The 12,485-nt window shown below is 39.9% G+C and overlaps 1 pseudogene; it reads right to left on the bottom strand.

Annotated features, from left to right (window-relative positions):
• Window positions 1-448: 448 nt before the first annotated feature.
• On the bottom strand, window positions 449-721 carry LOC101578350 (annotated as a pseudogene).
• Between the last annotated feature and the right edge of the window lie 11,764 nt (window positions 722-12,485).

Genomic DNA, 12,485 nt, shown 5'->3' with positions numbered 1-12,485 from the left:
ATACCTATGATAGTTTCACTGTTAAAGTAAGCACAGCAACCAGTGAACCTCCAAGATTACAAACAGAACACTTATAACAATAATACTAAGTTATTGAAGATTCTCTCTGGAATTTTCCACTTAATGTTTTTAGACTATGATGACCACAGTTAACTAAATAAAGTCATGGTAAGTGAAACTGTGGACAGGGGGTAGGGGAACTACAGTATTATTTGTCCAGTGTCAGAAGAAGGAAGAGGCAAACTCATCCAGGCTTTGGCTTCACATTAGAAGGAACTTTAAAGACATGGCAAGGAAAGTACTTTGGTCTACCATACTTGTAGAGAATCTTTCTTTTTTTTAAAAAAAAAAGTAAAACAAAATTCTGTATTTTTATAAAACTTGATAAAAATCATATTTTAAACTATATAGTCACCAGAGGTACACAGTTATCAAAAACGCATGTACTTCACTTGGCATCTCCAGTACCTTCAGCTTTTGGGGCCTGGTCTGTTTTGGCAGCTCCATTTTCTGCAAGGTTATTCCCATCAGTGCTGGAATTGGCTTTTCCCTTTTTCCCTTTGGGTACCTTCTCTCTCTTCTTTGCACAGGCCTTTTTAGGTGTGGGCTCTGGCTTTGGAGGAGCTGGTTTAGCAGACAACCTTGCAGATCTTCTCTGTGGTTCATCCTTCACCTTGGCTTTATCACCTTTAGCATCCCCTTCAGCCTTTCTCTTGAGCATGGTGGCAATTGTGACAGGTCACAGGCGCTAGACACGAGATGCAGCAGCGCGCAGCTTTGGGCAGCCCAGGGGTTGTCCTCGCTTCTTCTTCACACTGCTCCTAGACCTTATATTTCCATTTGTCAGTTCCTTGAATAGGCCCTGGGCTGGACCTAGCTTCATTGTTGTTAACTTCTTTTCCAGATCAGGCTTCATGGTATAGCCTGACAGTGCTCTCTGTTACCCAAATAGGCCCAGATCAACCATTCATGATTTTCCTTTATTTGATAATATTAAATGGTTCCATCTTAAATTAATTTGCCTTTTTTTTACAGATAGGTCATACTAGTTTAAGTGAGGAAAATGTATGGCTTCCTCTTCTAAAATATAAAATACAGGTTTCTCACCATACAACCAAAATTCTATTAAAACAAAAGGGGATTCAATTCCTCCAACTTCACATGTCAATATATACTATTAAATTTTTAAAAATTTTACAAAAGATAAAAATACAGCAACAGAAAGACAAACTAAGTAAGAGAAAAAAGGCTAAGGAGGCTCCTTTGGAGAGATCTCCAGACTGGGTAATGGAATGGACTCAGTCCACTACTAACCTGAGTCAAAGGGTATGCTTGTGTTTTTCCAGAGAATGCTAGAGAATCTTTCTTTGCAGTCATCAGCTTGGCTTACCTGGCTGTATCAGAAAACAATATGGATGAGGCCCTGGATTACAATGGTGTAAATATGTGTGAAAAGGTGGGATCAAGTTACTATTCAGGAAGTAAAATTTGTAGGTCTTGCATGGTTAAATGTGACAAAAGAAAAAGAATAAGAGAGAGAGAGAGAGAGAGAGAGAGAGAGAGAGAGAGAGAGAGAGAATGTATTTGCTTTCTTGAGACAGGGTCTTGCTAAGTCACTAAGTTGCCCAGGCTGTGCTTGAACTTGCAATCTTCTTGCCTCTAGAGGAGAGAGTAGCCAAATCTATGCCAAATTTGACCTACTTCTCTTTATATGACCCAGGACCTAAAAATAGCTATTATATTGTTAAGCTATTGGAACACATCAAAGGAAGGATATTTTGAAACATATGAAAAAAATCACATGGAATTCAAACTTTGGTACACTTAAAATTTTATGGGAACCCATCCCCATACATGTGTTACATAGTGTCCATAGCTTCCTTTCATGCTGCCACAGCAGAATGACTAGGTGTGACAGAGACAGTATGTCACAAAGCCCCTCAAATACAGCCCATTTTCCATATCTGTTCCATGTGCATAGATTCATTCAAGAGTGAATTGAAAATATTAGAAAAAAAATGCATCTGGGCCTCAGGGTTAGTGGAGATGGGAAGGAGCCAAGACGGCAGAGTGAGAGGCTCCCTTGGAAGCCAAGTTTTTCTCCCAGAGAGCACAAGGATCCCTATTACACAGGAAGAACATGTTCCTCAGCTATAGGTGGTTTTATATTCATTGCAAGGCACTTTTGAACTCAGGGCTTGGCAAGTGTTTCTCTGTTGTCTTCTAGAGTGAGTAGTTCTTTTATCTGCCCACCTTCCTTGTTCTCCCAAGGTGTATATCTTTCTACACATTACTTCTGTGGTTTGGAATGGAAAGGACTGCTTTGCTTCTCTTTCATCGCTCAGACTCCACACAGAGAAGCCCTTATGATGCAGCTCTCCGGCTACTTCTCCAGGAAGCAAAAAGCAACCGAGGCTGGTCTTCTGCACCATTAGAAGCTGTTTGCTTCTAATGAAGACATTATTCACAAGGTAAAGGCTGATGTTTAATTTGAAACAAGACATTAGATCAAAATGTTTATAAATTCTTTCATTTTTTTATTCCAAAATGGAATAATACATAAATAGCAACTATGGATGATTTCGAGTTTTCTTTAAAAATGCCTTCCAGTTTTAGTCACTATTAGGAGACATGTGGGTGAGACTGCAGCAGTGACTTCCAAGAATTCTTTCTAATTGAAATGAAAAAGATGTAAAAGAGTTACGAACATCTCTAAACCCTGGATCATCCTGATATAGATTTACTAGAAAATAACACAGGCCCACTTTTGTAATTCAACCTTTGATGTTTTAAGGAAACATGGAGGCAAGACATCAAGGTTAGTTTCACATGTGAAGGAAGTTTCACTGTTTCTGTGCAAATACACATTTCTGCGCTTGTAAATCCACATCATGGGATGAAAGAAGGAAGACGGTTTTAGAAGTCTTTGAATGTTTGATATTTAAATGTTTTGGTTTTCCATTTTTTAAAGGAAGGACCAGGGCTGGCCAAATAGCTCAGTGAACTAAAGCACCTGCAAGCAGGTGCAGAGGCTGAGGGTTCAATCCCCTGGCCTGCCATGCCAGCCCTGCCCCCAGGGTGCGCTGAGATATTGAGACTGGGTGTGGTGGCGCGTGCCTGTAATCCCAGCTCTTGGGAGGCTGTAAACAGGTGGATCACTACGAGTCCGATCTAGTAGTGAGACCCTGAACACCCTGTAGACCCTTCCCTAAAATACAATAAATAAATAAATAAATAAATAAATAAATAAATTAAATAAAGGAAGGACCAGAGTGTGTGGCAGTATGTGCATGCGTGCTTGCACTTATGTTGGGTGGTCAAAGATAACATCGTTTGGAGGCCAGTGATGGAAAATTTCTTCATCCTTTTGTCTAGTAATGTATAGCACAAGGAATTTTTTTCCTTGTAGCTAAAGTCAGAAGAAAAGTAGCATAAGTGTTTTTCAGATCAGAAGATATAATAGACCCTGTGATACAACCTGCTTCAGCTTTGAATACACAGGTGTAGAAAACACAATGTAAGAGTTTTCCATAGACTTTTTTTTCCTAAGAAAAACCTTAGGTTGCACCATTTGACTCTGTGGTATTTTACATTATGTAATTCCATGTTTTATAAAAACCATAACCTTTCCCTGAACCCTAGATGGATACTTGGATGTTCGTTTTATTTGTCTGGGCAATAGGTGTAATGTTAGGCTGAAATGACTGAAACTCAAGTAAATATCCCCAAATGAAATTGAATTTTCTCATCAGAAAATGAATCTCAGAAGTAATGTTCACAATCCGGTGGTTGGTTACTGTAGATTTAGAAGAAACTCAGGATTTGGGGAAAAAAAAACCTTAAACAAGAAAACTAAGTTCCAATAAGACGTATCAATATTTTTATTTGCCCTTCACAGTTCATTGTATGATGAACAGACTGTAGTGAAAACCTGTCCTTCCAAATCAATGGAAGGCCATTGTATGAGATGGCAGCTACATCCAGGGGTCCTTCTGATATGTTCAGACTATCATATTGCAGAGAAGGTTTAATTTCCAAGTTTTTATTATTTATCCTTTCCATCTGTTTTTGTCAACTTTAGCTAGGGTTATTGCCAGTGAATATAAACATCAGAGAAACCAAATTGGATTCTCCAACTTGAAAAGACATCAGACCCACCTTCTCCAATTGCTTTATGTTTTTCAGTCCACAATTCAAGGAATCTGCGCAGTGCTCTTTTTTGATTAAATTATTCCCACATATTCCATGGCTCATATCAGATGGTATTTGGCTACATGAGAAAATTTCAATTCTGTTTTCCCCATGCTCACTTAATACATTCTCAATTTTGATGCATTTTTAATAGCAAAAACTATAACTTTAGTACTATGCCTCAACCTGTAGTTGTGTCTCCTTCATCTAGGCAGTTTTTTTCCCCTCTTGAAGAGTTAGACTAAATAGTGATATGCGTAATAGAAATATATGTGTACAGCCTTTTGGCTTTCTGAGCAGCACCAAGGCGGTAGGCAAGAACAAGCGCCTTACGAAAGGTGGCAAAAAAGAAGCCAAGAAGAAAGTGGTTGATCCATTTTCTAAACAAGACTGGTATGATGTGAAGGCACTGGCTATGTTCAAGATAAGAAATATTGGAAAAACACTCGTCACCAGAACCCAAGGAACCAAAATTGCATCTGATGGGTTCAAAGGTCGTGTGTTTGAAGTGAGCCTTGCTGATCTGCAGAATGATGAAGTTGCCTTTAGAAAATCCAAGCTAATTACTGAAGATGTTCAGGGCAAAAACTGCCTGACTAACTTCCATGGCATGGACCTCCCCCGTGCCAAAATGTGTTCCATGGTCAAAAAATGGCAGACCATGATCGAAGCTCATGTTGATGTCAAGACTACTGGTGGTTATTTGCTGCATTTGTTCTGTGTTGGCTTTACTAAAAAAAACAACAATCAGATACGGAAGACCTCTTACGCTCAGCACCAACAGGTCTGCCAGATCCGGAGTTGATGGAAATCATGACACGGTAGGTGCAGACAAATGACTTGAAGGAAGAGGTCAATAAACTGATTCCAGACAGTATTGGGAAAGACATAGAAAAGGCTTGCCAATCTATCTACCCTCTTCATGATGTCTTCGTCAGAAAAGTAAAAATGCTGCAGAAGCCCAAGTTTGTATTGGGAAAACTCATGGAGCTTCATGGTGAAGGTAGCAGCTCTGGAAAGGCTACTGGAGATGAGACTGGAGCTAAAGTTGAATGAGCTGATGGATATGAACCACCAGTGCAAGAGTCCGTTTAAGATCCAGATTTTTAATAGTGATGAATAAAGTCCTATTTGTGATGGCAAAAAAAGAAAAAGAAATATGTGTACATTTTAAAAAATACATCTATACTGAACATGTGCAGATTTTTCCTATATTTATTATTTAAACAATATAGTATAGCAACTATTTATATAGCACTTACTTTGTATTAAGTGTTATAAGTAACCCAGAGATGATTTAAAATGTATAGGTAGACATAGTGTGTTAAATGTAAGCACTACATCATTTGATATAAGAGCCTTGAATATCTGCAAATATTCTCAGAAGATACTGGAATCAATCCCCTGTGGATATCAAGGGATGATTGTATTTCTGTATTTGATCCTTTATTACCCAGTTTTGGGGTTTTATTTGCAGTACCAGGGTTCGAACTCAGGACCTTGAACTTGCCAGGCAAGCACTTATTCCACTGATCTATCTCCTCAGTCTTCAGTTTTCTCTTATAATAATATAGAAGTACCTAACAAATGCTAGTTATAAAGAGGTTTATCTGGCACAGAGGGTTTTTTTTTAACGTATTTAGTACAGGGTCTACAGGGTCTCACTAAATAGATCCAACTCATAGTGATCCTCCTGTTTTCAGCCTTCTAAGTATTGGGATTGCAGACGCGTACCACCATACCCAGTCTCAATTGCCAGCTCAGCGCGCCCCTAGGCCAGGACAGGCATAGCATGTTGGGGTTGAATCCTGGCAGCTGTGCTCTGCCTATGGCATAGAGTTTTGAAAGTTCACATTCCAAATAGCTTAGTGCCGGGTCTATTGTGAGGACTGCAGCACCTCATGACATAGATGGAAAGGATGGGAATATAATGGAGAAAAGGCAAGCCATTCTATCTCCTGCCAGGGGCCAGTGAGACCTAGAGGGGTTAGAATGGCTCATTTCATAACAACATTCTCCTGTGATCTACTAAGAACTACATCCTGCCCTTAGCAACTTAACTAGACCTCATCTCTAAGGTCCACACTAATTCCCATTTTGACCACCCTTCGGACCAAGTTTCCAGCACATGAACTTTTGGGGAACTTAAACCACATGGGCCTTTTATGTGGAAAGTAAGCTCTCATCAGTCTAGGTGGCTTGGGCTTATAGATTTTGGGCCTGGGTGGCTGGGTAGGAAATGATATGGGAGATCAGTAAGAGGAAGAACACAGGAAGAGCAGGTAGACAGAGACAAGGAGGAGCTCAGGCTGGGGGAATTGTGATTGTGAACTGCTTACAGGTCACCCAAGGAGAGGAGCCCAAGAAGCAGCCGGCTATGAGGAATCTAAAGCTTGGGAGAGAGACGCTTGGGAAAAACTGAGTAGGTGAATACTTTTAATCTTCCTTTCACCATAAATGAACTTCCATATTCCAGAGTCTTATTGCTCTTTTGGTATGGGATTTAGGGCTTCCATTTTATTTTTAATTTCAATATTTGCTTTAGAAATAAAGCTTTACAGCCTTACCCATTTGACTTAGTTGACTCCAAAGTAACTGCAATTTGAATATTAACAGTATAGCAAATTATGATGAATAGCTTTGTGTGTTTATATTATTTTTATTTTTTTGGTACTGGGGATTGCCAGGACCTTGTGCTTGCCAGGCAGAGGCTTAAGTCACTGAGCTATCTTCCTGGCCCTTACTTGTGTGTTTAAAAGTCTGATGTTCTCATGCTTAAATATGGGTATCAGAATTTAAGCAATTGTTGAAATATATGAATGTCTCCTTAATACACTGATTATAAAACAGAAGATTAAAAGTATTCACCTACTCAGTCTTTCCTATTTTTACTAGCCAGCTTTCTCAATGCTGAAATAAATTACCTGGCAGCCACAATTTAGTGGAGGAAAGGTTTTTTTGGCTCACAGTCTGAGATGATTGGGTTATGGTTGGAGCACTGGCTTCAAGGGCCATCGACTAGCTTTGAGGCTGGCCATCGTGGTGGGAGATGGCAGAGCAAAGCTGTTTCCTCCATGCATCTGGGAAGCAGAGCAGGGGAAGAGAGCCAGGGAAGAACAGGTGAGGGACCAGATGCAGAGCCTGAGTTCAGGCCTCTACGACCCACACAGACACACCCAGAAGTGTGCTTTACTAATCCCTAAGCAGTTTCCAAGCCAATCAAATTGGCAGTTAAGCTTAACCATCATTATGTCTTTTAAGAGCCCAAAGATTTAAAGGCTAGAGGGCTTTTAAGAATTTATTTAAGAGGTTGGAGTTATGTTTAGTTTAGTTCAATCTTCTTAGGATATAATAAAGGGTTATGGCTATTTAAAGGTTATGATTTTACCTTTTCCTATTTAAAAATATATCTCTAAGTGTGAGGAAAAGGGTGTGAGTGGATCTTTGGATTTTGTTGTTCCTCTATGTTATGCTTATGGGGGGGGGGTCAAAAAGGCAGCATTCTATATTCCTGAATTTATGTGAATTCCTTCAGAAAACAATTGTTTTTCACATATAAAAGTAACATCATTTTTTCTGGATCCTGTTTATTTGTTGCAGTTGAACCTTTTGCACAAATCAAATCATTTTAGGGGACTTCGGTTACAGAGACAGAATTAGGAATCGTAAGGGTGTGGAGTGAACTCGAAAAGGAGCCTGGGTACCACCTAGCAATTGTTTTCCAGTGTTCAAAAATATAATCTTTTCTGTACGCTTGCTTCCAGCCTCTTTCTGAAACATGGTATCACTATGCAGTTCAGGCTGGACTTGAACTCACTTTGTCACTCAGGCTGGCCTCGAACTCTCAATGCTCCTCCAGCTTCAGCTTCCAGAGCTTGTGCACTACCAGGTCTGCCCCAAGTCTCCTTTTTTTTTTTTTGTTCGTGAAGCTTTCTTAGTTTTCCTTCGAGTCCTCTCAGCCAGATGCTTAAGATTGTGATTTTCAGACCAGATTTTGTAGTTTTAAATTCTAGTTGTGCCACTTATTGTGTAATCTCAATCAAGCAAATTACATGGCTTCACTGTGCCTCAGTGTCCTCATTCATAAAATGAGACAATAATAAATTACCTTGCAAAATTGTGGTGAGCACTGCATAAATTAATTTATGTGAAGTACTTACAATAGTACCAGACACCCAATCACTATGAATTATTATTGGCATCATCTTTCCTTTTCATAATCTTCTTTCACTCCTCTCTTTATTTATCATGCTGCAAATATCCCATTTTTATCGCTGTCTTATTGTGTCTTTCACTTTCTGAATGCTGTGGCCATTGTGATTTGCTTAGACATGGTTCTGTGTGGGCCAGAGTGGAACCTCTATGACTCAAGGGTAGATCCTAACCAGGACAAGTTAATTCTTGACATTACTTATCTTGTCTGTCTCTCAAACCAAAAAACAAAACCAAAACAACTGAACAAACACATTTGAACCAGGAGGGAGAGCCTTTATCGGTGAGTTCAATGAGATTGACTCTCTTTTTTTACCAAGATGCCACAGCTTCTAGGAGAGATTTCCTTGGGGGAGAGGTCGGTTATATATGTTAAAAAATGGACAAAAAGCAAGAGAACTAAGCAAGGTGGCTCTGAGGTTGTACCAGTCTTTATTAGATTAGATATCTCAAATTCTATTTTCTCTTTTATTCCTTCTTAGAGTTTAATAAAGATGTATCCTCCTTTATTAGCTTTACTTCACATTTCTTTAAAAATAAAGCTGAACATTTATTCATATGTACATACCTTTTGCACTTTGCTACTGCAAATTGCCAATTGCCTATACATGCCCTTTACCCCTATTTTTTAATTTATTTATCTTCCTCTCTCCTTTTTTCCTTCTTTTCCCCCTCCCCCTTTCTCTCTGCTTTTTCCTTTCTTGAAGCCCTGGGAATTGAACACAGGCTCTTCATACTAAGCTAAATCCCCAGCTGTTTTTGTTATTTTGAGACAAGAGTCTCACCAATTTGCTGTTTCCCATGCTGGGTTTGAACCTGTGGTCCTGTTTTAGCCTCCCAGAATGCTGAGATTATAAGCATGTGGCAGAATCCTTGCCTTCCTTATTCATTTTCTTTCTTTAGAGTTCCATCTTATTGATTTGGAAGACTTCTTTTTATATTAATATTTATTTATTTATTTATTTATTTGTGGTACTGGGGATTGAACTCAGGCCCTTGCACTTGCCAGGCAAGTGCTTATTCCACTGAGCTATCTCCCCGGCCCTATATTAATATTTAGTATACTACAAGTCTTTCTCAGTTATTTTGCATTTGAACCTAGGTGTAATGTTTTAAATACAAATGTATGTGATTGGATTTATTAATTGCTTTTCCTTTTTGACTTCTGGATTCAGGACTGTTAGAAAGAGCTTTACCTCAAGATTGTACACACAGTAATATGTATTCAGTTATGGTTCTTTAAAAGTTTTGTTTTTAAGTCTCTGATATTTTTGAAATTTATATTTATTTAAAGTAGTAAGATAAAGATCTCTTAAATATTGTACAAATACTTAGTCACTTATTGCAACACAACTAATTGAATAATTCAAATGATTTCTTGATTTGTTTTGTTTTTGCAGTACTGGGGATTGAACTCAGGACCTTGTGCTTGCCAGATAAGCACTTATTCTACTGAGCTATCTCCCAGGCCCAATTTCTTGAAATATGAACTTCATCTCATATATATTTTTATGTATACATGGGACTATTTTGTATTTTGTTATATTCTTCTTCCTATTCTGTTTTAGTTGATCCCCATTTTTTTTAAATTTTATTTATTTATTTGTGTGTGTGTGTGTGTGTGTGTGGCCAGCTCAGCCCACCAGGGGGCGGGCTGGCTGACATGTGGTGCTGGGGAATTGAACCGTGGTCCCTGGGCTTTGCTAAAGCTTGTTCTAAGTAGGTGCTTTAGACCACCGAGCCATCTCACCAGCCCCGATCCCCATTTTTAATTAGCTGTATTATTTGTTTTATTGCTTGCCAGAGGAAGATTCCACTCCTCATTCCACTTTTTTCCTTTTCTTTTCTTTCTTTTTTTGGCTAGCTCAGTCCACCCTGAGAGTGGGGCTGGGGCAGCATGTGGTGCTGGGGATTGAACTGTGGTCCCCTGCACCTGCCTAAGGTTGCCTCCACAGGTGCTTTAGACCACTGAGCTATCTCACCAGCCCCCTCATTCCACTTTTTATCTTGGGATTTTCTTAGGGTTTTGTTTTCCTCTGGTGAATCAAACTAGTACCTTTGCACTGAGCTACATCCACAATCCTTCTTTAAATTTTAAGACAGGGGCTTACTAAATTGTTAAATTGCCTGAGCTAGGCATCAATATGTGATCTTTCTGCCTCAGCCTTCCGGAATGCTGGGATTATAGATGTGTGCCATCACACTGGCTTACCTATTTCTACATGTTTATTTTTCTGATAAGGTCTAGAATTAATTTGTCAAGTTTTAAAAAGTCCTTCTGGAATTTTCACTGAAGTAGCATTGAACTGATTTTTTGTTTGTTTTTTGTTTTTGTGGTACCAGGGATTGAACTCAGGACCCTGTGCTTGCCAAGCAAGCACTTATTCTACTGAGCTATCTCCTCGGGCCCTAAACTGACATATTTTGGAGAAAGTCTCATCTTAATAACTAACAAGACATGTCTGTCCATTGATTCAGGATTGTACTTTTGGTCCTTCTCTAGATAGCCTCTGGGCCTCCTGCTTTTTTTCAGGTCTAATATCTTAGAGAGGTTTTTGTTTAGTTTTATGAAAGGAAACCAAACTGTTTCATGGATGCTAGTAGCAGTAAGGCTGGAATTATTTGGTCTAGTGAGTGCACTGTAGGAAAACGGATGGATGTTGAGACCATAATGCTAAGAAACCAGACACAGTTTCTCTTATATGAGAAAACCAAAATATAAAAAATTTAAAGAGCAAAATAAAAGAGAGATGGCAGGAAACAGGAAGATTTTGTGGAGATAGGGGAGGGGGAAGAAGTAAAAATAGCCAAGATGTGATATGTGCATGCACCAGTTCCTCAATACGCATGTAATTAGTATGTATCACACAGATCTACTGACAATGAGAAAGAAGTAAGCACACGAGGTCTTTCAATAGGGTGAAAGTGAGGGGGTTGGGCTCTGTGCAGTTTGGCATGGGCCATTTGGCTTCCTGGAAAAGGGAACTGTGAGACGTCTCACCCCCACCCTGCCACATCCTGGTAGAGAGGATGGGGTGGTGGCATAGCTGATTTCCTAAGGAGGAGCCACTGCCAGAGCAGGAGGAGAAAAACAACAGAGCAGGGACAGAGACTGATGGCTTCATGGTCACCTAGAGCATGGAAAAAAGTCCTCGCTATGGAGTATCTGGCAGGGAAGGAAACTGAGGGCAGAAGTATCTATCTCTGAGCGAATTTCAGCTCTTGGGTGGAGAAGGGAAAACTTAAATTGGCTCCAGCTCAAGATCTTGAACTAGTGGAGACTTGTCAGATTCTGACTAAATGTTGGGCTCCTCCACTCACAGCAGGTGCAGAGGTGCTGAAATGCCCTAAGGGGAGATGGGCTTGGAGCTACAGGTCGGGGTTGCGGGAAGTGACTCAGCCTGCCAGTGGGCTTGGAGAACACAACGTGAGCAGAATGTGCAACATGGGACTATAGTGAGAATGGAACGTCTTTAAACAAGATTGATTGGGCAGTGTCTCCTTAAAGTCACAGAGAAGAGGGTACAAAGTGGGGAGAGTAAACTCCAAAAATCTTCTTTGATCCATCTCAAGAGATCCATAAAATATTTCTCAGGGAAATGTGAATGCATGCAAGGTATAAACTCAGTGTAAGGAGGCTGTGTATTAGAGATCTGTAGAAAAGACATACCGAGAGGGCAAATCCCACCAGCCCAACTCAAATTCCCAATCACTGCTGCACAGAAGGAAGCCAGAAAGGTACCTCAATACACACAAGCTAATTTTTACCCATCCTTCAGAGCTCTGTTCTTATTGGTCTCCTCTGTGAAGCCTTTTTAGGTTTAGATTTACACAGGCTCTCCCTTTTATGTATTTATTAAATTTTTTAAAAACATTTATTTATTTATTTAGTTTGTGTGTGTGGCCAGCTCAGCCCACCAGGGGGCGGGGCTGGCTGGCATGTGGGGCTGGGGGATCGAACCGTGGTCCCTGTGCTTTGCCAAGCTTGCTCCAAGTAGGTGCTTTAGACCACTGAGCCATCTCACCAGCCCCAGGCTCTCCCTTTTAAAGCAAGGATTACCACTGATTTTCTGTCATCAGAT

The sequence above is a fragment of the Octodon degus genome, unplaced genomic scaffold (genome assembly GCF_000260255.1).
Source record: "Octodon degus isolate 3935 unplaced genomic scaffold, OctDeg1.0 scaffold00236, whole genome shotgun sequence".
Taxonomy (NCBI): domain Eukaryota; kingdom Metazoa; phylum Chordata; class Mammalia; order Rodentia; family Octodontidae; genus Octodon; species Octodon degus.
This window is presented reverse-complemented; position numbering and strand designations above follow the sequence as displayed.